Source organism: Lagopus muta, chromosome 5 (genome assembly GCF_023343835.1).
Source record: "Lagopus muta isolate bLagMut1 chromosome 5, bLagMut1 primary, whole genome shotgun sequence".
Classification (NCBI taxonomy): domain Eukaryota; kingdom Metazoa; phylum Chordata; class Aves; order Galliformes; family Phasianidae; genus Lagopus; species Lagopus muta.
In genome coordinates, this window is record NC_064437.1 from 48,558,972 (window position 1) to 48,586,298 (window position 27,327).

The 27,327-nt window shown below is 40.7% G+C and overlaps 1 protein-coding gene across 5 annotated transcripts in view; it reads left to right on the forward strand.

Annotated features, from left to right (window-relative positions):
- The window catches only part of MAPK8 (mitogen-activated protein kinase 8), a 108,670-nt gene that overhangs the window by 48,479 nt on the left and 32,864 nt on the right, over positions 1-27,327 (forward strand). The window contains exon 1 of one of the 5 annotated variants that reach the window (XM_048946120.1): positions 11,078-11,187. The exons of 1 other annotated variant lie outside the window; for it this stretch is intronic. The gene's annotated coding sequence lies outside the window, so the exon portion shown is untranslated. Of the gene's footprint in view, positions 1-11,077; positions 11,188-14,643; positions 16,039-27,327 lie in introns of those variants that run through there. 3 more of the 5 variants (XM_048946119.1, XM_048946118.1, XM_048946122.1) reach the window with 3 other exon arrangements.

Here is a 27,327-nt window from a genome sequence, read left to right on the forward strand (position 1 = left end):
CTAAATATATGAATATTTTAGAGGAACAAAAGGAAGTAATCTAGGAATATTAAATGTTCTTACTGTGTACTTCTATATTTTCAATGTCTATCTTAAACTTTGACTTTTTTTGTGCTCTTAATACATCATAGGAGCACTGCAGTAACCCTTTAAAAAATCTCAAATCAATTCCTGACTCAAGCTATCATTTACATGTTAACATATTTTTAGCCTGGAAGTAAGGATAACAACCGGGTAAAAAGCTAAATAATTGGCAATTCCTTTGCTTAAGTACAGTTCACTATATTTCAGTGCTGTTTTCTATAAAATATGTATTATTTTTAGGTATATTAAAATTCAAAACAGACTGAAAAGAATAAATATCCAGTTTAAAATTAATTTCAATCATAAACTGATTTATTCACATGTGTACTGTATGCAAATTGTATACTCTGACTCACTGTACAATTCTTGCTATGATTTTTGAGAGAATACATTGACTTCTGCATACCAGAGAGATAAATTCCATTAAGTATGAAATTCAACTCTCTGGAATATACAGCTGAAACTTATGGGGTTTTAATTTGAATAAACATTTAAAATAATATTAAATGTTTTGGTTCAAATGAAGTAAGATAGGTGGAGCCAAATCTGTAAACACTGACAAATCAGAAAGGGAGTTGCCTTGTTGCAAACTTCTCATTAGAAAGATGATGCCTCATAAGTTTTGCTCTCATGATACAGCTTTCAGTATATGATAGATTTTAATCCTCTAATGTCAATTAGTTTATTTGATTTCCTTTTTAGAAACATGCACTTTAATCAGTAGGAGAATTAACCAAACTATTAGAAGATATTCAGCAATGAAGGGGGATAAAACTTCACTTCTGAAGAGAGCCAGATATCACTGCTAGGAAATCATAATCTTCTTATAGACTGGTTTTTAAAAAGTCTCATCTTTGAAGGGGAGAGTTGAAATCTGAGTTCTGCAGGGTGTGCCTACCTGAATTTCACTAGCTGAATGGTAAGGGTGTTAAAATAGATGTGGCTTTAGTACAGGATCTATGGCCAATGTTCCCCAAAGACATATTGCCCACAGAATGTTATCGATGCTGAAGGAAAATGTAGAAAAATTGAAAACTGTACTGAATCAGGCTTAAAGAACCAAATTCCAATTTCCTCTTTCCTTCAGAGGGAGCCTGCCTATGAATTTCCGAGAATATTATGCTGTCTGCAGACAGTATGCAAATAGATACTCATTCAATAGAAATGCATAAAATCACCTCACTGGATATCTGTATTCAAAGGAAAGTAGTGGTATGTTTGCTCTTGCTAAGCTTATACACTCTATCACCTCCACCCTATGTGACGTCAATCCTCAAGGACCTCACAGAATATCAATGTGTAATAGAGAACTACTGCCATTCCTTCATTTTTTTTCTTATACTTTTCATAAAAAAGTTCATTTTACAGGAGAGCATAATTCAACAGTGGCCTAGAACTGAATCTAAAGCTGTCTATACTGTGATGCTTTAAGGATTAAAGCTTCAAAGATGTGCTGTCTGCTGCTGCAGTGCCAGAAATAGTAGGACAACAGAACTCAAACACCATGGTAGAATTTCGCTTTTATGTTTATTGGCTTACATCCCTTTTTAGGCATTATTCTTTACAATGAGGCAGCCCGGATCCATAGGTGGGAACTGGAAACAAAGCATCAAATGATGGGCTGACTCTGAGGTTAAAAGGTACCAACTTCATCCTGAAAAACCTCAGCTCTAGCTAAGCTTAGCTTAGCTCTAGCTACTTCACATGCCAAATTAAAAATGAAGTCCCAAGCACTATGATTTTAGCCTATGCTCCACAGGCCCTACAGAGACTCTCCAGAGCTTCTCAAGGAAGTTATTCCTAATACAGTCAGAGCTACTGTAGTTTGCCCATAGTTAACAGTAAGTCAGGTAATCTGAAGCTAGCTTTGGTGTCCTGAAATTGTCACAGTTGTACACTTGTTTGCAAAGCCAAAGCTTCTGAGCTTGCTGCTGCTAACTGGCTCTGTCACTTGAGAAAAGCCTTCTTTCAGCACATTGCTGCGGATGATGTGGCTTTCTATCTATGCTTCAGATGTAAATAGTATCTGCATTTCTCCAGAATTTACACCCAAAAAGTTCTAAATCAGTAATGTTTACAAAGCATGTGACAAAACTTCCATAAAATAAGGCTGCTTTTATGTTTGAAACTTCAAACTGCTAAGCAGAGACTTGCCTAGAAACTGAGAGCAATAGAGAAGAAATTAGGAAAAAAGTTTCCTAAGTAAGCTTCTTTAGTCCTGGGTTGTAACTGCTTGAAATACGTCTTTCTGGGGCTTGGAGACCAGTGCTGTTTTTGTTCTTGTTGTTGGTTTTTTTGTTTGTTTTTTAAATAGTACACTGTGTAAATCCATTAATATAAGACGTATTTTAACAGGTTTTTTTTAGAATCATGCAGGTTGTGTTATACAAAAGCAGACTCATCCTTGCCAGAAAAGCAGAAATAATTTATTTGCTTCTATATCTTTACCTTCAATAGAAAATAAAAAATAAGGCGAGGAACTCTGTACTTTCATGAATGAAATTCTGACATGGGTGAATGTCTCTAACTCCACAAGGGACTAAGCACTGGTTTGCTGGAGCCAAATCTGAACAACCCACGGTTACCATTTTTAATACAGGCAAGCATCCCTCTACCTGGAATTAGCTAATGGCTTGAAAGAAATAATATAAGTTTTATTATAAGAAAACAAACTCTAAATATTAGCTACTGCTCTACAAAGAAAGAAAATGGGCACTGTAATACTTACTAAATCGATAATGAGATTAAGTGAAATAAGTAAGAACTTACCTGTACAAGTTGGGCAGATGCTGCATCCAGAATAATCTTTAATCTTCTATAGTTTTGACTGATAGCAATTGCTTAGTTCTTCATAATTGTAAATTTTACAACAATCATATTCAGGACTTCCTTGGACTTCTGCTTGTTGCCTTCTGTCTTGCTCGCCTTCTTTCCCTCTCTCCTTCTGCCTTTTGCTGTCTCTCTCTCTCTCTTTTTCTCTCTTTCTACTGCTTTGTTTATGTCTCGTAACCAAGCACTGTATGTTCTGGCAAGTGGCTAAGCAAGTAAACAAAAAAGTTCCTTCTCATGCTTGCAAGCCCAGCCTAGCAGCACCTGGTCTGAAGTTGGAGGCAACATCATGGCTGCTGAAGCCGTTTACGCTCTTTCCCTTTTTCTTTTTTCTTTTTATTTTTTTCCTGATAATTCACTCTCCAGGTAATTGAGCGAGCTTTGAGGAAGTGGCTCAGAATAAACCTCTGGGCCCATCGGCATACAAGAACTCAATTGGATTACCTGACGCACACAGGAGCATTAAAACTAAAGCCCTGTAGACTGATGTCACTTTCGGCCTCTGCCAATCCAGAGAGAAAGAATACGCCAAAGCACAGACTGAAGGGCTAAGGGGGTGCATGTTTCTTTCATGAACAGCAAAATCCTTAAGACTGAATCAACAATGTGGATAAGATTTTGATGGGTTTGCTTGACAGAAAAAAAAAAAAAATCCCAACAACTGAAATAAGGGATTTTCTTTTTCCAGTATTGCTGTAAAATTCTGGTTAATTATTTCAAAGTGCAGAGCTTGTGGGATACTGCAAGACTGCGCTGGGTGTGAGGAAGTGGAAAAAATACCTTAGCAAAATAAAAGTTCTATTGGACTTATTTAAAAAGCTCTACATACTGGTTATTTCTCCACTCTTCCCACTTCTCTTTCTTTTGGCATTTTGCTTTATTCTTTCAGTCTCCAAAACAGTTATCTTCTGGTGTGAACTAATTAGAAATTCCTCTGCCTTCAAAAAGTCTAAATTCATTCATTCAATTCATTTCCAAGTGTTAAAAAAAGTAAGAACAAATGATCAAAATATATTTTATGCATTGTAATGGCAGAGATCCACTCTTCTTCTAAAATTAATATTCACATAGAACAGATGCCATCTCATTTTTAAAAGTGACACTCAATATTTTGATGACACAGCAGAAAATGTGGTAACACACAAAAGGCCAAAAGATACATCAAGAAAATATTCAGATGAGGCAAATATCAGTGCTAAAGTCATTATGCCAGATCCTCATACTGTCTGATTTATCAGCTAACATTCAGCTGTGTTCTTTACATCTTGTTATTCCTTGGACTCTCATCATCTGCACTCCTGATTCTTGTCTTTCAGAAGTGCTTTTCTGGAGAGTCATTGGAGGAACCTTTACTTTCTCCTTCCAACATTGTATAAGCATTCCACAAAACAGAATTTTTTTTCTTTCTACCTTTTTCATTGTGATTTGAAAATGTAATTTCAGCCACCATCTCAGGGCATGGGTGTCTCCTCTTTAGATATCTCTCTTCATGTTCATCTGAAAACCTTGGATGGCCTCTGTGCTCGTCTTCATACGACTTGTTATATTGGTTCAATATGGGCAAAATATCTCTGATAAAGTCTCATTTCTTTACTTTTAACTCCTTTTTTCTTTTTTTAGTCACTGTTATCCCAAGCACACACGCTGATGTTCATCTTCAGTTTGGTTTTCTTCTTCAGTCAACTCTTCCATAATATCTGGACCTTGTCATGTGCTTTTGCATAAAATTTACAAGTTATCTTCTTTATCTATCCATGAAAAAACATGTATTCAGGCTTCTATCACCTTATATTTTAATTGCTGCAAACCTCTCTCCTCTGACAGTGACAAATACAACATTGCCTTATCCAAAATATCACAGAAACATCCATTTTTCTGAACTATCACATCGGGCATATTACCCATCTTCTTGTATTCTTTCACTAGTTCCTTGTTTTTGTAGCAGTAAAATAGACATCTTTTTTCTAAATAAATCTGCCATAAATATGCAAGTAATTCAAGTAGAAATAAAACTAGATATAAAATTCTCACATCTGAGATGTTTTAAACACAGCATCTTGGAATCAGCAAACCAACAGTTACTGTTAAATCTCAGCAACAGCACAGTAGAGACTATTTCCCATGATCACTGGCACTGATACTGAGCTTCTTTTTCAACTTGAAATGGATCCAAATACCAACAGATCAGCTAAAGGCTACTGATGCTAAAGAGAAACTCTAAGCATTGATGCACCTCAGAATATATTCAGTCTGATCATCCAAGACAGTCATACTAGCAGGAAAAATCAACACAGAAGTTTGTGGCTGTTCTTTCTCCAGATAATGAATGGGAAGGAGACATGCAGTTATTTATTAGGGTGCATTTGTAGCTACCAAATTTGATTTAAGTAGAGTGTGTGTGTAATGCTGTTTGTGGAGTTAATGGGGTGTGTGGCTTGTTGAATCATTTTTCTAGAAATAATGTATTGTGTGAATATGGTCCCATTAAATCAGGTAGAAATGTTGATTTCATTAGCTAACGAAAGTGACAAAGTAATTTATACTCCATTGCTTTAAGAAAAGACCACTACCATGGTTCTTGTGAAAGCATGGGCCTGGTTCTGATCTATCAACACCAATGCAAATCTGTAGTAGTTTTCTTGATGTAAGCAATTGTTCTGGATTTGTGAAATCTAATTCTTAGCCATGGTTCCTCCTTGATTCTAAATAGTCATTCAGATGAAGAATTTCAGAATAATATTTACCTTGTATTGAGCTGAATTAAAGTGACATTTCAGGCATAAACTGAGATTATATGAGAGCTTTATCTGAGTTCATTCTGTTCACCAATTGTATCCTCTACTGTGCAGAGATGACACTTTTGTGATTGTGGCAAAGTTTATGTAACTAGATCACTATGAAAGAAGGTTAACAAGATGAAAGACCATTTATCCTAGTGAAGGAACTGCTGTATGGAGGCTTAGGATCTCCCTTATGCTCTGTCCAGCTTTCTGAGACTTGGCAAGGGTTAGAATCCAATTATTCTCTGGCATTAATGCCTTTTCATCCCAAAGAAGCTGAAGTGTGGGAAGCTCTTAAAGTTTACATAAAGGTGAGGATTATTATTTACTTCTCAGCTGACGATGGTACATGCAGGCTGTTAGTACTACAATCATGGTTCAAACATGAGGTTTCTATTAAAAAGTGAAGAGTCACAGTGCTTTTGTTAAGTTTCAGCAGTTTTATTTCAGAGTCCCGTAGAGCAGACCATAAACTGCTGGAGTGGCCAGAAACAAATGGAGATCACTTGAAGCTTAAAACAAAAACACAAAAAACAAACAAAAAAAACCCAACGGACAATCTCTCTTTTTGTTTCAAGTCTGCTCCAAATCATACAGTACAACCTAATTACTTCCGATATTGAATCTTCATGCATCATCTCTGTATGCAGCATATATACAAGTTAAAGATTTGTTTCCATGTGGTTTCTAAGCAGATTGGAGTTGATCCAGTCATCTATATTTAGGTTAGCAAAGTAATATAGGGATGTGAGTCTATGCTCTTATTCTGGTCTTTGTAGTCAGGGTTATTTCACATTAGTGTCTTCATGAGGCACCCGGTTGGATTTTTGTAGCTATGATCTCAGTTGTGAAGGAAAATATGTGAAAAAATATGTGAAGGTCAATATGTAGTATGTACAGCTGAACACCCTATTTCTCTCCAAGAAATAATTCCTAAGGTAAACAAAAAAGCACTAACCTGAGGTTGGTGTTTTGCTGCTGTTTGTTTGTTTAATTTCTATTTGAAGTGGGCTGAAAGACAGCATAATTCAATTACTGTCTCCCATTGGTGACGCTAACTGGTTTTCCTTAAGAACAATAGGCAAAGGCTGCATCAGACCTCTGGGACTTTCTAAATCTTTAGAAAGATCTGTGCATGGGTAAGATCCAATTGAAACCTCATTTTTAATACAATCTGTTAAATTTCCTTTTGATTCTTTCACTGCTTTTGAGTTATGATGTGAGGCAATAAGACATGATTGAAAAGTAGCTCATGTTCATAATACCTGATTGTAGCTCTGCCGATCCCATAAGTAATTCAGTGATGGGCAATATTCCTATGAGATGTCTTTTAAGACATCTTTCTAGGATACAAGAAAAGAGTAGTTCATAATATAAGGTACAAACTGACATCCTTTACTGGCTAAATGTTCACAGACTGCAAGGGAGTCATTCTCTAAATAAGAACTGTAAATACGTGCCATTAATCTGAGGGAAAAATAAGACTAAAACTTCTTTACACATTTCTGGATTATGGCAGTGGAATGCCATGTAAATGCATCATGTGTAGTTTCATTTAAAATAGCCATTTTCCACAGCAATTACACAGTTGGAAGGAAAAAAAATCTCTCTCCTCTCTCTTGGAAAAGAGATTCTATCTTTAGTTTGTTGTTGACCACCACTAAGAAGCCTGCATATATTCAGATATACATTTGTATATCAGATTAACACTTTATTTATGGAGTGAAAATATTTTTTCTCTGCAATACTTTAAGTGATCAAAATGATCAAAACATACTGCCAGAATCCAGCCCAGTGAACACACCATCTAATGTCCTCAGATAATTCCAAACTCCAAGAATATTTCCTAAATTATATGAAAATCCCATGCAAAATTTCAACTGACTAGTAAAACAACGAACACTGTGCTGTGTTAATATCAATGCATAGAGCTACATAGAGGCATATGATTGTGTAGGCGCTGTTTCCTAGTGGTAAAACTACACTTTTCTCCACAGCCAATATCATTTGTCTGGGCACACTTCACTGACTGTCCATTCTTTGCTGCCAATTCACTCAGTGTGCCAACTCATGTACATGGATTGCTCCTTGAACGATGGCAACTCAGACAGAGCCTTGCAGGATCAGAGAAGAAGGGGTTAATGGGATTAATGACATTTCAGAGGCCACAGTTTCTAGATTGGACAGACAGAAAGGTCACATTTACTGAGCTGAAGATACCCTTAAGTACCCCATCAACACAGTCCCCTATTTACAGTCATGTTTATAACCTGTCGCATGGTGCCCCATGGTGGCTGTTTTCCCTCTGTTATATTTCCCAAAGCCAGCAGCTATTTGACTGATCTTGGTAACAACTTTAAAAAATCTTAATTCATGATTCTTTGCTAAAAGTTGATTTGCTATTAGTTATATGAGACACCTTTTGATCTACATGGTTTTAATGCCTGCTCTAGTTAGCAACAATTCTTGGTTCACTATTTTATGCTTTTTCAGTTTGCATTTCTTCAGTTTGGTTTTGGTTAGTTTCTGAAAATTTTCTGTTTCACTTTCTCATATGAAATTGAACTTTTACGCCAAAAGCAGCAGTAGAAAGATGCTTGAGTAAAGATATTACCAAACTATTTTTTACTTCACATAAGCACATATATTCCAGAATTTTCTAAAATATTTTAAAGTCTGGGCCTTGCCTCCACCTAATCTTACTTAGCAAACAATATTTATCAACCTGTTTTCATAAGAGGACATGGATGTTGATCCTGGCTTGGATTTATCAAGTGGTAGCATGGAAAATTGCAATCCGCCGAGTACCCTCTTGAGATCAGGATGAGATGAGGAGAAGTTTGTCTCGTTCATTTCCAAGTTGGCTTTCACTGCTGCAAGATACCTGGGTGCCATGAGATGATGACGATATATAAATGTTTAAAATAATAACTAAAAAAAAGCTATAACTAGAGTGGCTACACATTTGCACAGGTGGTTTAGGCTGAGAACCTGATGAATTTCAACTTTTTGCAATGCAATTCATTGAAAATTGGTTATGGAAAAAAAAAAACTTGGATGGACCATTCTTCCAAAAAAATGTCTTTAGATAGATAACCAAAATGATTCTGTAAGAAATCAATACCTGCAGTTCCTCACCTGTTTATCTAAATGTTGCTATTTTGCTTGTGCTCCAGGCATGACTGGAATATCTTGTTTCCATTTCCAGCTTGTCTAAAATGACTGCAGGCATAATTAAATATTTACTTGCAAAACAGCTATTGTGCTTTAAGGAGTTGCTACGTACTATCTTTTCACTTCAGTCCCACTCAGCTGGATGTTACTGGGTTACTGCATACATTATACCAGTCCATTCTGGTGCACAAAGAAATCATTATTCTTTACTGTTGAATTTCTGTGGGCAAAAATAACAATTTTATGTAGTTTTGAACTGGATTTTATGCCACAATATCTAATTTTTGATATTTTTTATTTATGAAATTTGGGTGGGATACTCAGTTCCATTGCCTTGACTCCAGAGATTTCAGCCTGAATTGTTTGTTTTGCAGTTTGTAAGTATCAATGTGTTATAACAGTGTTTACTACCAAGGATGTGGTAATTGATAAGAACTTACTGAAAATCCTCAGAAATGACAAAGCTACATTCCTAACACAATTTAATGACTGCTGAATCAAACATTTTAGTACAGTGATCACAAACATACCATTATACCTATGCATGGAAGTGAGAAAGATTGCAGTATTCTGACATAATTCAGACTTTTCTGGCACTATTTTTCTATAAAAGTATTTATTAGACACTCAACAACTGCATAATTTAGAGCAACGATCCAAAGCCAAGACTAACGATGCTTGGACAGCCAAACTGAGGAGTTAAAAAGTCACTTAGAAATATCTCTCTGTTAAAAAGTGCCAACTTTGAAAGCTATAAAACCATAATGAGATTTTGATTGTGCCCTGAAAAATAAATGTGACATATCTGAATCGCAAGCAAAGCACAGTTTTATACCTTAAAGGGACTGAGATCCTTCTTAACTTGCAAATTTTAATGCGGTCTTACCTAAAGTAGGGTGATCAGGAGCCAATAACTCTACCCAAAAGACAAAGATTAGCATCAGTGATCTGCAAGGCCATAAGCCTTGTTGCAAATACCCATAGTGGCTGAACAAGATTCTCCCCACCTGGTTCTTTCAGTGGAGGACTTTTTGCTAACTGGGGGAATTACATGAAGGTACCATGACATGCATCAGCCAAAATCAGCAGGGCCTGTCTGTCTGCAGGTGAAGATGGGTATGATCTACCCAGACTAAGTTGTGCTGCATTGTCTGAGGTTTTATACTACTCCTTCTGCCAAGCTGAATTTTGCCTGCAAAACTGCAACTGCAAAGGAACCACTTCTACCTTATGGGGTAGAAATGGGCTTGCTTATATTGAAAATTTTAAGGTCAGAGAGTGCAGATATTTCCCTAAGATGGGAATATGAGTAGTATAGCTTTGCTGAAGTTAAGCTTTTGATACTACCACTGAGAGTAATTCTGGAACATCTGAAGTAGCATCTTTACTAGGTAAAAATTTATTCTTTCTTACAGAGATACAGAAAGACAATCTCACTGCATTATTCTGCACCTTCAAAAATGTGACATAAGCCATTCCAACGTTTGACAATGAGTAAGATGTGAAATATCCATTTTACTGTGCCTAACCGGCAGATTTAATGTATTTTTAAATACTCTTCAGAAGGTGTTTTTTAGTACTTTACAGTGTAACCATACAAAGGTTTGTTTCAGGCATATTGACACAGCTTCAAGGCACGAAGTCTGTAAACAGGGGTATTGCTGGAAGAAAAGGAAAAAACAGAGGGAAGGGAAAGGAAGGGAAGAATAACAAACAGAATATTGAAAAAACAAAGCCGAGTACCCATGAGAGTGCCAAGAGCTAAAGGCTGTGGTAATAACTCAAAATCTCACAAATAGGTGCTTAAAATTTAGAAAAACAGTGCCAAACCAGATACAGAAGATGTTACACCGCTCCAGACACCCAGCAATGAGATAAAGCACTGCGGTGCCAGGAGTGCAAGGGGAAGGCTGGGACTGCCAAGGCCGTGCAGGATGTCTGGGAGCGCTAGGAAACGGATGCTCCAGCGCCAAGGCCGGCTGCCAAAGCATTGGAGGGGAGCGTGAAGGCAAACACCTGAAAAACGCAGTTTTGTCATGGCAGGCGCAGGTTCAGGGCATAACCCTGGGAAGGAGCTGGCGGGCACAGCCCCGCAGACACCAGGCCGGGCTCGGCGACGGCGCTGGCAACCGCGGCCTCCCGCGGCGCCCGCGCCCGCGCCCGAAGGGGCGGCTCAGGGGAGGCCGGGCCGGGCGCGCGGGCGGAGCGAGCGGAGGGGGCGGGCAGCCGCAGCCGCGCCGGGCGGGCGAAGCGCGGTGCGTGTGCGCGGCCCGGCCCCGGCTCATTATTCAGCGGCCGAGGCAGGAGGCGGCGGCGGGCGGTGAGCGCGGCGCCTGGGGCTGTTGAGGGGTGGAGGTGGAGGTGCTTGGGAAGCGGGGCCGGAGCCGGGCGGGTGCGCGGGGAGCGGCGGCGCCGCGGGGTCCGGGCCCGGCCGCTTTGTTTACGTTCCAGCGCGGGGGCGTTGGGCTGGCAGCGAGCGTGGCCGGGCCGGGCCCTTTGCTTCCTGCGGGGCTCTCCGCGCTCGTGACCTTCTCTGCTTGCCGGGCTTCGCCGCGGCCCGGCGGTGCAGGGACGGCTGGAGGCTCCTGGGTGGATAATGGCGGGGGCCTCTTTGTTGGTGTGACAGGAGGGGCAGCGGGCTCGGCGCCGGGCTCCTCCTCTTCCCCGGGCGGGGGGCAGCGGCCGTGGGCAGCTCTGGCACCACGGCCCTCGGCGCAAGGAGGTGCAAACGCGGCCGTGCACAGCCACCTCTGTGCTGAACTTCCATGACCTTGCCTTTAAAACGCCTCCTGAAGCAAAAAACGCTTCCCATAACTGCTCTGATTATAGAGCTTGGGGGGGAGGTGGGCAATGCCTTTGATTCTTTTGCCTTTTAGTTCTCATATTCCTTGTAAAAGGAATGAGCTGTCTCTTCGCAAATTTTCTTTGCACTTTGTGTCCTCCGTGTCATTAACAGCATCCAGTTTGGCTCCTGAAGCCTGATTTCTTATTTCAATGCGGAGCTTTCACAGTGAATCCTGGCCAGGCACTGCTGATAACTCACAGATACAAGTCCCATTCAATTGTTTTGTTCCCCTAGCTATACATATAGCATGGCTTTGAATTTCTGTATCAGGTGGAGCAGGCTTGCTGAAGTCTTTCAGCCAGTCCAAAACCCTGTGTGCTTTGGCCTATCTGATAATACAAAAGGTGCTGTACTGGTTTGTGGAAGGTATTGCTTGCCTCCTGGGCATGTGCTTGTAGCATTTAGCAAGCTTACATTACAGCTGGCTTCTGTGTAGTGTGGAGACTTGGCTATAATGGCACACAGCTGAAGTGCTGAGACACAGCCTTGCTTCTGGAGGTGCCAACAGAAGTGCTTCTAGGGCAGAAGCACGTGTAGAAGTGTTAATGTATCTCTCTGTAGCTGTATCTGCAGATATATTGGATAGATAAGTTTGAACTAGTTTGAAGTGTTATTACTTGAAGAGAAACTGGGCCCTACCTGGTTAAGGATAGTATCCCAGTGACCTCACTGATGAATTTGAGTATCCCTTGTGTATAATGCAGGGAAGCTCTTCCTTCAATATTAGCAAAGAAAAATGCGTCGAATTTTGCATAGTCTTGTTCTGTGATCTCAACGTGTGGGCAGCCATCTTGTCATTCCCCACTTGATTCAAAGGTGTGTAGCGTAGGCTGGTTAGATAGGAGCAGTGATCATCCCACATCAATTTCCTGTCTTTCCTGTGGCTTTTGGTCTATGGTCTAAGTTTCCTCCCTTAAGAGTCTGAATGCCAAGAAACTCTGATGGGAATGCCTGGTTCTGGTAGGGAGCGCTGCAACACACGTGATGCCCGTACAGGCACTTGGCACGTTCCAGACTGTCAGATCGTGGGAGTTTCCAGGGCTGACTGGGTGGAATTGTGATGGGAAGGAAGAATCAAACATCTATTGACCAAAACTAATCCAGAGTTGGAGGGGATGCTGTGTGAAATTGTTGCCTTAACTTTGAAACGGAATGTTAATAGTGTCCTCGGGTCTAACAAGTTTTTTTTGACCAGGGATGCTACTGATTCACAAGATTCAAAGTAGTCTTGTGAAGTGCCATTACTTCATGGAGACTTCTAGGTCAGCAACAGTTTAAAAAAAAAAAAAAAAAAATCCTCTACTGTGGTATTGAATTTTGTAGTTTGGGACTACTTGTTCTAGGTAGAGTACAGCTGCCCTTTTGTATGTGTGGCTTTTGTGTTTTAACTTTCAACTTTCAGTAAAAGTTCAGCGAAATTTCATTAGGGAGCTGGGCTTTGGCTGGCTTTGTAGGAGGGCAGATGTAACAACCTTCCAAATTCTTCACGTAAAATTGTTACATTGTCTAATTCTTGCCTAAATGTCTCTATATTTAGGTAACCAAGCGCTTGTGTATTTCAATGACAACTCATTTTCTGCCTGCAGCATACCAGAAATGATTCCTTGTAGTTTATTCCAGCTACTTGGTTATCTGTTACCTTTGTATTCCCTTTGTTGTTTTTGTTTGTACTTTCTTCCTTAACTGCCAAATTATTTGTATGGATATTCTTTAAAAGATGCACAGAAAGTGCATGCATTCAGACCTCTTCCTTTTTGAAGTTTTGTGTCCTTGACAAATGCAAGTAACCTTGATGGTCTGATGAAGAGTATGGTATGCCATGTCTTAAACTTCATTCTTTTCCTCCCCTTCACCCACGGGGAAAAAGTGCTGTGCTTACAGTGTTTTTTTTATTAATGTTATTTTGTATGCATGTAATGTTTGTTGCTGTATTCTTTTTTCCCGATCGATCTGCTTTTCATGATAGGTTTTTAATAAAGACTGAATATTTTCTTGCTGTAAATGTATTCTTAAAAAACAAACAAACAAACAAAAAAGCTGAGTTCTTCTTCATTCATTTAGAAATCTGTTTATATTGTGGGAAGATCTCTCGGTTCTTGAAAGCTCTTGAAAAATCCAATTGAAGCTACTTGTGCTGTTTTCCTGCTGTGAAGTTCACCAGAGCACACTCATGGATTCTGGAAAATAATCTTTACATTGCTGAATTAAGCATCCAAATAAGTAATTTTCAAATCTTTTTCAATAAGTACCTTGCTTAGATTGAGGTGGAAATTTTACTTTTAAACTTGATAAAGGCTTTCACAGAATCGCAGAATTGTAGGGGTTGGAAGGGACCCCTAGAGATCATCGAGTCCAACCCCCCCCTGCCAAAGCAGGTTCCCTACAGCAGGTCGCACAGGTAGGCATCCAGGCAGGTCTTGAATATCTCCAGAGGAGACTCCACAACCCCCCTGGGCAGCCTGTTCCAGTGCTCTGTCACCCTCACTGTAAAGAAGTTCTTATGCACATTCGTGAGGAACTTCCTCTGCTGCAGCTTATGTCTGTTTCTCCTTGTCCTGTCTCCACGTACCACTGAAAAGAGACTGGCCTCACCACTGTGCCCCCACACCTCAGATATTTATAAACCTAGATTAGATTTCCCTCTCAGTCGTCTTTTCTCAAGGCTAAACAGACCCAGTTCCCTCAGCCTTTCTTCATAGGGGAGATGCTCCAGGCCCTTCACCATTTTTGTGGCCCTCCGCTGGACTCTTTCCAAGAGGTCCCTGTCTTCTTTGTACTGGGGAGCCCAGAACTGGACACAGTACTCCAGATGAGGCCTTATCAGGGCAGAGTAGAGGGGGAGGATCACCTCCCTCGACCTGCTGGACACGCTCTTTTTAATGCACCCCAGAATGCCATTGGCCTGTTTGGCCACGAGGGCACACTGCTGGCTCATAGCCAACCTGTTGTCCACCAGGACGCCCAGGTCCCTCTCTGCAGAGCTCCTCTCCAGCAGCTCATCCCCCATTCTGGCTCTCCTTGTGGAAAGATCATTTTTTACATCTTTTCTGTTGAAGGGGACATTGTTCCATGTATATGATCTATTTGTATGAAAATACACAAATAGTCATTTGAACTTGTGGATATTATTTTTAACTGTGACTGCAGTATCAGTGAACTGGTTGATAAAATCTTTGTTTTCAAAGCAATTACAATTGTTTCTATTTCTGTAGCGTCACACCGTAGTTTCAGTGGCTATCTTGCTTGAGCAATCTTTTTCCCCACCAATCCTCCTCTCTGGCTGCTGTGGGGCAAAATAGATCAAGGAGCTAAGTGATGCAGCTGGAAAAAAAAATTCTTCCATGTGGACTATTTTTCAGCCTGATTAATTCCCTTGTGTCTAAGCAAGTATGCTGTTAGGAGGTAGGAAGACAAGGAGGCTGCTGAAGTGGCTGTTACTATCAGTTGTGTACTTGCACAAAGATTCACAGATTAGAAGAGTAATGCAGTGCAAGTGGATAGATTTCTCGTGTTCAAAGACGCTTGCTTAAAAACATCCACGTGCAAATGGAGTCTTCTGCTGATGTTACCTGAAAGCATCCTGAAAAAGCTATTTATTGTGATTGAATGCACTGTGGAGACCAAGAACAGTTGGGCACGAGCACCTGTTAGAATTATAGAATTATTTGAGTTGGAAGAGACCCTTAAAAGCCCTCTTGTCCAACTCGCCTGCAATGAATGGAGCCACATACAGCTCCATCAGGTGCTCAGACCATCAAGCCTGACCTTGGATGTCAGAGATGGGGCATCCACTGCCTCACTGGGCAACCTGTGCCAGTGCCTTACTACCCTTATCGTAAAAAGGTTCTTCCTTATGTCCAATCTGTATCACCTCTCTTTTAGTTTGAAACGATTTCCCTTTGTCCTATCACAAGAGACCCTGCTAAAAAGTCTGTCCCTCCTTTCTTGTATGTTTATTTATACATACAGGGGCAGGATCACCTCCCTTGCCCTGCTGGCAGTGCTTCTTTAGGTGCAGTCCAGGATACAGTTGGCTGCGTGGCCTGCGAGGGCACATTGCTGGCTCACATCCCCAGGTCTTTTTCTGCAGGGCTGTGTTCCATTCTTACATCCCCCAGCTGGTACTGATAGCAGGGGTTGCCGTGACCCAGGTGCAGACCTTGCTCTTAGATTTATTGAACATCATGAAGTTCAGCTGGGCCTGCTGCTCAAATTTGTCATTGTCTCTGTTAGGCAGCCAGCACTGACCTAGAAGTTTTCAGCCATTAACTTACTGTGAATGGACATTCTCTTCCATGTCAATGTATATTAATTGTTTCAAAACAGGTGAGTATCAATAAGGGGGTCCTTATGGAAAACAAGGAGCATGTAAATTTTTGGATGAAGGCATGGTGTTGTAGGACTGATAACTGCTTGTGTTTCTACTTTCTTTAAATACTGTTTGTGAAGAAATGCTTTCCTGATGAGGCAGTGCTTTACATAAGACTAGAAAGTGGATGTCAGGAACGTGAAGTTAAAATGGTTACTGTTTTCTTTTTATTGTAAGATATATTTTATGTACAAGAATACAAATGCCTGCTAGCGTTTTGTGGTACTTCAGAAATACTTAGCATTTATCCTTTTAGATTTTTCTGCTTGGTAGAGGCTGCTGTTCATTTAGTGTTTAGAACTTCCCTTGTAGCTTTTTCCAGCCCATTATAACGCAGTAATAGATGAAGCCTTCAGGAAAAATTGTGTGTGGAATACCCTTCTTATTTTCTGTCCCAGCTCTTTCTCAAAATGTGGAACTCCAGGTGTATTTCATTGAGAAGTTCTGTTTGTATATGCCAAATATTGAGTGGAATTTTAGTGCTATGTATCTTTAAAAAAAAAATCTTGTGGCAAAACTGCAGCATTGCTCAGCTGTGACCGGTATCATTTTAAGAAATGTGTGGTCTTCGAATTTGAAAGTGGTGCCAAGAAGCTCAGAGCCAAGTGGTGGTGGGCAGAGCGCATTGCCAGTACGTTGACTTAAAAAACTGTGGGAAATAACACAGTAATAATTCTAGCTTTGTATGATATATACTTCAATTAAATGAATTTGAATTTGAAGTGTTAAATCAAAATGGATGAGAATTGCAATACATTTTAAAAATAGGACTTAAATTTTCCTTACTTGATATAAAAATTAGTGTGAGAGATCAGTGAATGCGCCTGTTTTGATAGCAAATCTCCTTTTGTGTGCTAGAAGACTTGCAGCCTGCATAGCATAAGGAATACTCCAGTTCACTGCCTGCTTCCAGAAGAGCCAGCAGTGTGCAGTGCTTTGCTTCTGCCACAGGTTTTTGTGCAGAGGCTTTGGGTGCAAACTCCTCCAAGAGGCTCAGATGACAGCATCAGACTGGTCTGGTTCTGTGTCTGCACATAGTCTTCACAAAGAGAACTGCCCAAGCACCTCTGTTCACAATACTGTTACTTGGGCTGTTGTTTATTTTGTGAAATGTCTTGTCAAGCTTTCTCTAGTGCCTGCATTTTTCTTAAATTCTTGTGTGAAGAGATGATAATCTTGTTGTGCTAAGCTTATAATTAGTAATGCTTTTCTTCTCAACTTTGAGCACTTTTTTTTCCTAAGCAGTTAATAGCTAATCCTTGTTTCTTTTCCTGTCCAAATGGTTTGCCTGTAAGCATGTTACTGAAATAAACCTCATAGTTGTCCATATTGTCACTTTTATTGTTGGATAAATGCTGCTTGATATGTGAACAGATGGGATGCTTATTAATCTTTCTCAGTTGGAAACTGTAGACTATTGCTAGATGGTGACCAGCAAGAAGCACACTTTGGTCATCTGTGTTGCAAACAAAGCAAATACTGTATATGCGTGTGCTCATGTGCATGCACTTCAAATGGACAACAAAGGGAAACATTAACTGTATAGTAGTGCTGGAAAGCCCTTTCCCTGTAATTACGAATTTTGAGTATTTATTAAAAAAAAAAAAACAAAAAACACAACATACAAATCTGTCAATCTCTGATGACTTCATGTACCAAGGTATTTTTAATTAAAAAGCCTAAAAGAATGTGGGCAAATATCTTGGTATTTCCTCTTAACTATGAACTGTGGCTAAAATGCATGCTCCAGTCACTGTAGTCTGTGTCCATTCATTCTTAAACACTTATCTTGTATCTCAGTTTTCTAAACAAAGGCTCAACAGTCTCCTATCTAGAGTTTTGTCTGTAATGAAATGAGGAAAATGATCACCAGGTATCACATTTCTGGCTGTGTTCTCAGCCAGGAAAGTGCCCAGCTCTGTGGATGTATGTGGTCATATGGACATAGGTGCATAAACTGATCCTTCTGCTGGCTGGGGCCTGATGATGGGGAGCAGCTCTTGCAGCCGAGGGCTCCTAGGGAAGGAGAAGCTGAGCAGAAGGCAGTTAGATATGAGGAAGAGCCTGGCTAGTAGCTATGGAGAGCTATGTGGGGCAGTTGCCCAGATCCTGCTACAGTATTACTCCATGGTTCACATGTGTTCTGAGTTCACACTGGGAGACAAATGAGGGAGAGGCTGTAACCGGGCTGCTCAGGTGCTGGGGGTGGAGGAGGGATGGGGGCAGCTGGAGCAGAGGAAGGCACAGGTGGGAATGTAATTACTGCCATTAAGAAGGGTCATAAAGATGATGGAGCCAGGCTCAAAGGTGCACAGTGAAAAGAACAAGGCTCATAAGCTGTAAGAATAGAAATTTCAATTGACTGTGAAAGGAATATCTTCCCATGATTAAGTATGGAGTACTGCCAGGGGCCCAGGGCATTTTAGAGTCTCCATCTGTGGAGACTTTCAGCAATGCCCTGAATAATCCTATACAAATACAGGTTTGAAGGTGTGCCTGTCAGGAGCAGGTAGATGATCCCCAGGCATTGCTTCCAAGCTGTGCTGTGATTCTACTGTTTGTGGGTTTATTTTATTTTTGAGGTAGCTTAAGGTAGTTGGTGAAACAAAGGTGCAGATGACATAGATAAAGAAAAGACTGGTAGACTGTGGAGGAAGAAACAGTGAGATGTGATAAGTATCTTCTTTCAAGTCTGCTAGTGGCAACACTGGCATTTCTCTGCCCTACAGAGAGCTTTCCAGCTGATTAGGCCAAAAGTGCTTGCAGGCAAAAGTAAAGAACAAAACAAAGGTTATGGTGCCTATCATGCCTGTGCTCACTGTGGTGAACATAAAATCCCATCTTTGACAGAACAGCCTGAAGTACCCGGCAATGCAGCCAGATGAAGTTTGTCCAGGCTTGCCTTCTGCAGAGGAGCACGTTGGCAGTTACTGCTGTACAACTGTGATCCTCTGCTGGGTGGGCAATGGTTCCTGCAGGAGATGGTGGCACAGAGCAAACCAGGTGTGATTCCCAGCTGGTGGCAACTGCAGTTCAAGTTGCAGAGAAGCAGTAGGGCTAATGCCTGCTGGAGGAAAGAAGAGAAGAGCCTCATCAGATTCAGAAATCCTTTTCTCTCTTGGCCTTATGGTTGTGCTGCTTTCAGGAGACAACATCTTGCTGTTTGTTTTTCTTTTAGTTACTGGTCACTAAATGTACAAACACACTAGGATTATGTTAATGTCAAACATAAATGAAGGGGAGGTGAGCAGAATAGGGAGTTACAGCCCAGAATGTTTCGCCTCTTAGTGAAGCATCTGTCCTGGGGTTGGACCTGTAGATACTTGAACACATGCACACAGCTGTTCGTGTGTGGCTCTAAGATGATTCTGTGGGAAATCTGATGTCAGAGATGGTGTATCTCTGCAGGTCCTAAATGTATTCTTTAAAGTTTTAGAGCCTAAGTTTATGCCAGAATGAAACTGACAGTAGTTAGTGATGCTTCCTGGATAAAAATACAAAAATTGCTTCTAGCATTTAGTCTCAAGTTTTATTATGGAAACAGCAAAAAGGGAATGTGGCAGTTGTGCTGGTCAGCATGGATCAGTTGGTGATTGTTCATCGTGCCTGTGTTTAGGATGGAGAGAAACACAATTTCCTGGGCAGTTTGTAGAAGGAGGGGTAGTAACACGATATCCTAAAAAGCTTTACATTGTTAGTGGTGTGAGGGCTAAGTCCACTTTTTTCATTTAATGCCAAAAGTGAATATTCAGGAGATGCATGGTAACAGAAAGATCATTGTGTGTGAGAGTGGTTCACTGAACAAGCAGTCAAGCTTTCCAGCAGAGTGACTTTCTTTGCATGGCTTCCTGCAATGCAAAGCTCCTCCTTTGAACAGCAGCCAGTGTTTCTTCCGCTGTTTATTAAATTGAAACATGACAGGATTCTTGTGCCACTTGTATGTCAAGATGTGGAACAGAAAAAAAGTTCCATTTCTAATAAGCTTATTTTGGCCATAAAAGGATCTCATTAATGACAACCTGGAGTTGAGGGGAAATCAAAAAATCTCGGTATAACTAGAGCTACTTTATTCCTCTCCTCTTACACTTGAGGTTGATTCCTCAGAAATTTCCTCATCACAGCTCTTAGTGTGTCACTAGCATACAGTGCATAGCAGTGCTTCTGAGGGTTTTGTTCTTGAATAAAGAATGGGAATTCTTGAACTTCCTAGCTTAGGAACTTCTTAGCAACTTTTTGGTACAGGCACTACTGAAGTCCAAGAGAAAGAAGTAGGATACCAGAGCACACTCTACTGCTGCTTGTAGTGAATCCAGTACATCAGTGTTGTTTCCTACAGATGACCTCGAGTGCAAAGCCTTTATTTTGAAATGTAGTTGAAAACCTCAGTGCCCGTCACCAATAAGTGATTGTGTGCAATGTGGGGCATTAAAGGCGAGATCTGTGAAGGAATTGTAAGTGCTGTGGCTGTGGGATGTTTTGGAGTTCTTTGTTCCATCCTAACGCTCTCATTGCTGAGGTATTTAATGCCAAATACTTGTGATGGGATTTCATAGCACTTTAATCTGCTTGTATTTAACAGATAAATGAATGAATTAGTGAAAGTAGCACATTTGTAATTGGATTCTAAGTTTTTGTCACTGGGATTTAAAGTTAAAACCTTTTACAGTTACTATTTTTGGTCAAACTTCTGATATGATTCTTTAATGCACTTTTAAAACATATTGAAAACTTTCCCCCCCAGCTGTTTTGTGGCTCTCTGCTTTCTGGTGTTCTGTAGCAGTTGTCTTCTTCACTTTTGGTATTTAGTGTCACTTAGGTATTTTAGGTCACTTGGTATCTTTTCTTTGCTTGTGTCCTTTAAAAGAGTCAGAGAATCTTTCAATTGCTGCTTCTGCTGAAACACGTAGCTTCTGGATGCTTCGTCTTCCTCTGTGAGAAGAGGCTCAAGAACATGTATTTGCATTTCCTCCAACCCCAGAGTAAACCTGGAACCAGATTTCTCTTCTGGCCCTGTGCGGATCTTGTTGAGGCACTCTGAATGGTATTTACTGGTGGCCTGTCTTCTGACACTGTTACTGCTTTGCTAGCAGTCTCTGGATGGGTAGGAACTTCACATACACAGGCAGGTTTTTGTCACTTTTGCCTATGACTAGAAATACCATTCTGTTAGGTAGGTAGCTGAAACAGAACAACCCAGATTGATAACTTATTCTCTGCTCATGAATTTCAGGTTAGATTACTGCTAAGCTTTTTAAAATACCTGAGTAAGTTGAGTAGGCCATGACATGTGATTCTGCCCCCAGGGGAAGTGTATAACATGATATGGAGTTACATTTGCTGGTGAGCAGTAGTTCCAGTTGTGTGGGATGGGTCTCGTTTAAGTGGGACTTTGAACTTCTTTTCAGATCGCACTTCAGGACCCCATTGTATTTGGTATTTCCCAGCTTTTTGAAGTCTTACTTCCCTGAATTTCCACTGTCTTCAGATTTTTGTAAAAATAACAACAAAAAATGCTAATAACAAACTGCCCTACGATAGCCTATAGAAAACAGAATGGTGTTTTTAATAGCCATCTGTAAGATTCTTTCTTCCTCAGAGCTTTGTTTAGTACTTATATGTTTTAAGCCATTTAAAAAATGTTTACCTTGAACCTCTCTCCATCTACTGTCCTTTTGTATTATCTTTGTTTGAAAAAGGATTAAGGAAGTGGAAGATCCTTGCCTTATCCTATTATTTCTGTAAAAGAGAGTTTTGCTAAGAATAGTGCTTTAATCTGCTGTCATAATGGCTTCCATGCCAAAAAGTAAAATTACACAAGTTTTCTTTTGATGGAGCCATTCTAGTTAGTGATTTCTGTGGCAAAACTGACCCAAAAGAGATAGTTGGGAAAGTGTTACTTTCATATATTGTGATAATGGGATTCATCATGGAACCATCTGTGGAGAAGCAGGTTCATGTGACGTTATGCTGAAGAAGCTGCAGAGATCCAGTCTTGTGGAATATAGTACACAGAGTGTTTGCAGCGTGGGATTTTTTTGGTAGATGTAGCTGTATTCATTCTGATAATGTTTCTTCTTGAGAAATGATACAGCTTCATTCTCTTTATGAAGAATTAAAATTCTAGAATCAGCTTAAAAAAATAAAAGCTTTAGAAGAGAAGTAGGATGAGAATTTTCAGGGTTACAAATGCTGGCTTACAGGCTGTTATTTTTGCAGACTATCTGCCTCTTTATTTACATCTTCATGACACGTGAATTCTAAACCTATCTTAAAAGCAAAGGCTATTTGTCTTAAGAAATCTCTACAGTTGTCTAACAGCTTCTTTAAAAAAGCTTAAGAACAGAGAAGAACCCTACAGTGTGTTGCATTAGAAATACGTCTTGCTGTGTGACCTGCCCTGTTGGTCTGTGTGGTACACCCTTATCACCACACAAAGTACAGAGACCTGGAAAGCTTACTGTTCAGAATGCCATATAGTTGCATAGTGCTGTGATATATGGAATGAGAAGTGATTTATAACTTAGCAAGGATATGTATGTTAAGGAAGCCCTGCTGGCCCAGGGGAGCGCTTAGCAGGGAGTGTGGGCTGGTGTTCTGCAGCTGTGTTTGCTTGCTGCTCGTGTTACAGGAAAGGACTTGACCATGAGAAGTGCAGGAACATGGCATGTGCTGCATGCTGCTTTGTTGCTGGCTTGGGTATCTGAGACCTCAGTTGGGTAAATCTCGATGTACCAAACTCTTAATACAGTTCTCAGACTGTTCTAAGTACGTACACTGGTGACTCTCTAGCATTGGCTTTGTTTCAGAATGTGTGCATTTTTAAAAACATATATATTGGAAACAGGGAAATCTGCCTAGCCCCAAGTGCCTGCTGTTCACAGATGGTGAGGAAGTGTCAGGTTTCCTCTCTCCTTCCATATACCAGCAGACTTCCTTGCTTCCTTAGTGGAGGGAATTAGCAGAAGGAATGGCGAATAAGCAAAAGTTTTCACGTTGCATGAAGCGGATAGCATGCGTTCCCTTACGGCTTTCTCTTTCCTTGTCTTTAGATTGACAAGGAAGAGCATCTATCTGCTAGGCTTACTGGGTGGTTCATTTCTTCTGTTAAGATTGCACCCTCTGTTTCCCAGAACAAATATTTGCTGATTAATTTTCAGTTGCAACAGTTCTTAAAAGCCAGGCTGTTAAGTGGGGAATTACATGGCTTGAAGCTGCCCATGCAGCTGTCTGTAGGTCTTGATTTCACTGGATATGCTCTCCTGAGTGATGTGATTTCTAGACAGTCCTAATTATTTTGACTTACCCTCTGAATCTTTGTTTTCTGAATCTGCTCTGTTTTATGTGGCTTCCCATGTTTCCGAATTAGAACTCCTACTGTCCATAAACAACACAGAAATATCTGAAGTGTGAGTGTTGAGAGGATGGGGCCATCCTCTTTTTGGTGGTGCCCAGTGACAGGATGAGGGGCAATGGGTGCAACGTGGAACCCGGGAGGCTCCATCTGCACATTAGAAAGAGCTTCTTTACTGTGAGGGTGGCAGAGCACTGAGCTGGGCTGCCCAGAGAGCTTGTAGCATCTCTTTCTCTGAAGTTATTCAATATCTGTCTGGATGCTTTCCTGTGGAACTTACTCTAGGGATCTGCTTTAGCAGGGGGTTTGCTAGATGATCTCCATTAATCCCTTCCAACCCCTATGATTCGGTGAATTTATATTTTGCCCCCTTGCCCAAAGGCCTGTGTATAATCTTTTGTAACCAGCTGCTTTAGGGACTGTCATAAAGGGCTGAAAAAAAGTGAACAGCTTTAAAAGTGCACAAGGCCAGTTTCAGTCACATGAATGTGTATAAGATAACTAGAAACATGCTTTTATTTTATTTTATTTTATTTTTTTGTGCTTTGTGGTGATCCAATTTATTCTCTTCATGCTGTTAACAAGTAGTACTATAACTCTTCATAAGGACTCTGTATTTTTTCTTTTTACTGGGAGGCCTGTAGCTCATAAGCCAGTATTATGTTGACAGTATTTTAGAGAGAAAATAATATAAAATTGAGAAGGTGGACTGGGTAAAATCTTCTCAGCTTGAGCTTTATTGATGAAAAGCAGAAGACACCTATTTTGAAATGGGAGTTGCTGCAGAAGTCATGTATAATTTGTGAATAATTGGATGTATTGATACATTTATTATTCTGCTATTCATTTTCCTGCTTATGCAATGCGTATGGCATCTGTGTATCTGACACAGCTCTCTACTGATTTTGATTGGATTTTAAATTGAATGTTTTAGAAGCAACACAAATTATATTGATTGTCTTATTTTGGGTGTTTTGTAAGAGGTGTTTCGCAACATGAGAATCCTCTTTAGGAGTGTGCATAGCAGTTTGCTATTGATTTTTATGTAGAGGATATCCAAATGTTGTAGTTGCAGGTTCTGTGTTTGAAGCTCATGCTGCTGACCCTACCCAGATAGAGCAGTTGTTCAAACCACTTCAGAGAACGTTGCCAGTTGGTTTGCATAAATGTACACTTTGAGCTTCTGAGAAAAATGCTACGTGTTGTGTTGGCCTGGTCTGTGCTCTGCAGGGAGCAGTGTGTGAAGGCCCTGCTGGAGCTGGGCGGGCTCTCCGTGCCAGCTGGCCAGCAGCGCTGGGGAGTGGAGCTGTGTTTAACAACAGCAGTTGTTTTTGCAGCTTCCTAGTGTTCGGGTATGATCCTGCACTGATGTGTTTCTAGGCAAGTGCTAGTATCTGTAACTAACTCCCTTAGTTACTGTTATTTTATTCCTGCCAATCACGGGTCTTTTGTTACTATTCAAGAACCTCTACTATAGTAGTTACATCTGACAGTATTTCAGGAAGTTTGGAGCTACTCCAAATGTGGAAATAGAAAAGCTTACAGTTGCCTGGTCCTAAAGTCTCCTGGTGCTGCTCACTTTCTCCAGCTTCAGGTTTCTGCAGTTTCAGGGTCAGCTGTTAACGCTTTGGCACCAGTGAACGCCCCGTGGGACCGAACTTGTTGTTGCTTCTGGCTGCCTGTGTTTGAACGTAAGTTAGGGCATGGAATTCAGGTAGTGGTGTGTAAAATGTGAAGTTGAAAATAGAATTATAGAATCACAGAATCATAGAATGGCCTGGGTTGAAAAGGACCTCAGTGATCATCCAGTTTCAAGCCCCTTCTATGGGCAGGGTCGCCAACTACCAGACCAGGCTGCCCAGAACCACATCCAGCCTGGCCTTGAATGCCTCCAGGGATGGGGCATCCACAACCTCCTTGGGCAACCTGTTCCAGTGTGCCACCACCCTTTATGTGAAAAACTTCCTCCTAATATTTAACCTAAAACTCCCCTATCTCAGTTTAAAACCATTCCTCTTTGTCCTATCACTGTGCACCCTCATAAGCAGTGTAACAGTGCTAGAATAGTGCTCATCATGCATCCCTTCTTTTAGTATGAAATTTGTTTGTAAATGTTAGAGATGAGTTCCCAAAATTCTAACTTTGTGGAAACGTTCACTTCTGTCTTAAGCACTGTGGTGTGGATCAGATATGGCTAACTGGAGCAGTGCTAGGCAGCATACCAGCTGCAGGTCTCTGATGGTGTGGCTAACCCTGCCTGGCTCCAGTGGCAACACACCCCGCGTCCTCCTTGCTCTTTCCTTGCACAGGAACAGTGCAAGGAGGCAAAAGTCAAGGGGCTGCATTTTCAGCAGCTGATACTGGAGAGCTCTGCTTAGGAAATAAGCTTGTTCCTTTTCCCTGTAGAAAGCCCTGTCTGAGGGCTGGTAGGAGCTTTCCTCTCCCTTCCCTCCCTCTGCAGCAAGGAGGAGGTTTCCAAGTGCTGGTGGTTGGCTTCAGTCAGGCCACTCGCCCACGGTCTGTGCTGCTGCTTCTGTGCTGGCTGCTCACCGGTGAAAACTGCTAGAAGCAGGAGCAGATCAGTTTAATTATGATGAGAAATGAAAATGCCTGTTTGCTATTATTTAGTACTTTTGAGATGCAGTTACTTCTTTGTGTTGGAGTGAAGTGCAAGGTCAGGAGTTTGTGAGGATGGAAGGAACTGCGTCAGTGGTGAGGAAGTGCAGGGAATCCTCTGCTGGAAGCTGCAGACAGGATAGTTTGGTCCTTAATCTGGAGGCAAGTATTTATGAAGAGAAAAAGGAAATAGGAAATGGATATCACATACTTCTATGCCTGTGGAGAGAAGTGTGGGACTGTAGAGCAGAAACAACCCAGAAACTGGAGAGATGTTTGTATCAGTCACTACTAATATGGGACACAAAGCACCTGGAGATTATTGGGGTCTTGTATATTACAGGGGTTGTAAGAAAGCTCCCCATATGCTGAGGTGATTGGATTATTTGTCTGCTCCAAACAGAGCTAGGATCTGGGGAGAGACATCTGTTCTAGAGATTAAAATCCAATTATCAATCTTGTTTTGTGAGAGGCTTGTTCAAGAACTGATGACAAATCCTTGAGACCCTCTTGTTGTCAATGCTAACACGAATTCAGCAGAATTTTAGATTTTTTTAGAGAATTTCTATTGAGACAACTGATAGAAATAAGTATAAACTTCTAGCCAGTTTAATAACTTAGAAGAATTTTAGATATCTTACAAGTAGCTTACCAAAGCAGTTTTATGCAAATACTCTTTTCTGAGCAATGTAATTAGTTGATCTTTGTCAAATGGAAGACGTGCTTCCTCCTTTGCTTAGAGCCTCTTGTTGTGTTCACAACCTTCATAAATACAAACTGTGTAGTAGGTTGCTCTGAAAGTAATGCATCCTTTTTATTTCCATAGAAATAACATAAAAACAACATAAAAAGAGCATAGTAACATTATTTGATAAAGCAGATTCTCAGCTACAAAACACTATTTTTCAACATGGTCACCACCATTAGGTATGCAGTTTTACCAGCAACAGACAAGAGCCTGCATGCTGTGCTCATAAACATCTCCACCAGTGAAGGAGACCCACTGTTGCCACTGTTGAAATGCATCACTGCCACCTCACTATGCTCACATCCACTGTTTGGTCTCCATAAATGTTCAGCAAGCGCTGATGAATGTCACTGGGTGCTGTTTTTTCTGCATGGAGAAAATCAATTCCAAACCTCTGCTTCATGTGCACTCCCATGTCAGCCACCATGTCAGAGTGGCAGTAGCTAAGCACAGCACTCCTATATTGCAGATGTACATAAGTTTAAGCGTGAGGCACTTCTGTATCAAAGCACAATCTAGGGACCTCATCAG